Source organism: Canis aureus, chromosome 9 (assembly GCF_053574225.1).
Source record: "Canis aureus isolate CA01 chromosome 9, VMU_Caureus_v.1.0, whole genome shotgun sequence".
Lineage (NCBI taxonomy): Eukaryota > Metazoa > Chordata > Mammalia > Carnivora > Canidae > Canis > Canis aureus.
The window spans coordinates 3,995,624-3,997,748 of NC_135619.1; the positions used below are offsets into that span (position 1 = coordinate 3,995,624).

A 2,125-nucleotide genomic window follows, 5' to 3' on the forward strand; every position below is an offset into this window, starting at 1 on the left:
CAAACAGCAATCCTCTTTAAAGCCATAAACAAGAGAATGAATGAATACAAACAGAAAAATATAAGTTCAGTTCCATTTGGCTGTGGATTTGTGCATCCTTGTTATTTTCTGCTTAAATCCTAGAAGAGACATTTGATGTGAATAATGTTAAATGTTGAGTGAATGCTTTATATATGGTTAATATATATGTAAATATATTAATATATAAATATATGTATTATATATTAAAACATGGCATATATTATTTAAAGTATATATTATTTACATATTATATATGTGATATATACGTATTATATATGTACACATATATATATATATTCTTTTTTTGATTCTACAAAATGTGCAATGACCATAACTGATGCTACTATGAGCTGTGAAGGATTCATGCAAGAATGGAACATAGATTTCTCATAACCTAAAATCTTAGAAACAGAACTTAATTTAAGGCTTAATTAACAGTTCTTTAACAGAATCACTTTCAAAATATGGATCTTTAGAATTCTTGCTGTATTTTCCACATGTATCATTTCCAGGTTAAGAAATTCAATATTATTCTGTGAATGTAGAACCCAGCATTATCATTACCTTATTTATAGAGATCTCTATAAAGCACAAAGAGGCATTCAGTATCATGTATTTTATTGAGGAGGAACCTTAACTCTCAAAGGGAGATACTTGTCCTGTGTTGCCCTAGTTAGCAACTCAGGTAAGTATCAAGGTCTTTGGACTCCAAGTTCACAGCCTATATGATTGTGATTTCATGTGCTTTTATTTTTGTCTTTCAGAAATGTATATTCTGAACTCTCCTTGCTATTTGGTACACTTATCTGGGCCATTTCAGACACCACTGACCAACAAAATCTCCCAAAAGTGAGAGGTGCTTTAAGTTTAGGTACCTAGTCTAAGTATCAAATTAGATACCACCATGAGCCATCCTATTTGTATACATAACTTTTCCACTCACGATTCTCACTCATTTTGATTATGATTGGGATAAAGTTGACAACATGGAAAGGGCAAACCATTCAGTGGTATCTGAGTTCATTTTGCTGGGACTTTCCAAATCTCAGAATCTTCAGATTCTGTTCTTTGTAAGATTCTCTGTGGTCTATGCTGGGATTGTGTTAGGAAACCTAATTTTGGTCACAGTGACCTTTGACTCATGCCTTCACACACAAATGTACTTTCTGCTTATCAATATGTCCTGTATTGATATGATCCTAGCTTCTTTTGCTACCCCTAAGATTATTGTGGGTTTCCTCCAAAAACAGAAGACCATCTCTTGTTGGGGATGTTATTCTCAGATGCTCTTCATGTACCTCCTAGGTGGGAATGAGATGATGTTGCTTGTAGCCATGGCAGTAGACAGGTATATTGCCATATGCAAACCCCTCCATTACATGACCATCATGAGCCCGCAAGTGCTTGTTGGGCTGCTGTTATCTTCCTACGCAGTTGGCTTTGTGCACTGGTCTAGTCAAATGGCTTTCATGTTGAATTTGCCCTTCTGTGTCCCAGTGTGGTGGACAGTTTTTTCTGTGACCTTCCTCTTGTGATCAAACTTGCCTACCTTCTACAATTGCTGGCCATTGCTGACAGTGGCCTCCTGTCCCTGATCTGCTTCCTCCTCTTGCTTGTCTCCTACACGATCATCATATACTCAGTCAGGCACTATGCTGCCTGTGGTTCAGCCAAGGCCTTCTCCACTCTGTCAGCACACATCACAGTTGTCACTGTCTTCTTTGCCCATGTGTCTTTATCTATGTATGGCCCTTCAGCAGATATTCTGTAGATAAAATTCTTTCCGTGTTTTATACAATTATCAATTATCACACCTCTCTTAAATCCTATTATTTATCCATTACGGAATCAAGAAGTAAAAGAGCCATAAAGAAGATAAGGACTCGAGATTATATATATAGATATATGTATATATATCTCCATCCTTCTTCCTATCCATTCATCAGTCTATGGACACTTGGGCTGTTTCCATAATTTGGCTGTTGTAGATTGTGATGGTATAAATACTGAATTAAGTATTTTTGCCTTCTTTGGGTAAATATCTAGTAGTGTAATTGCTGGGTCCTAGATCGTTAATTATTTGAGGAACCTCCATATTGTTTTC

At 36.0% G+C, this 2,125-nt stretch overlaps 1 pseudogene; it reads left to right on the top strand.

The window, feature by feature from the left end:
- The first annotated feature begins 1,007 nt into the window (after positions 1 to 1,007).
- On the top strand, positions 1,008 to 1,891 carry LOC144321333 (olfactory receptor 4K13-like; annotated as a pseudogene).
- Positions 1,892 to 2,125: the final 234 nt, after the last annotated feature.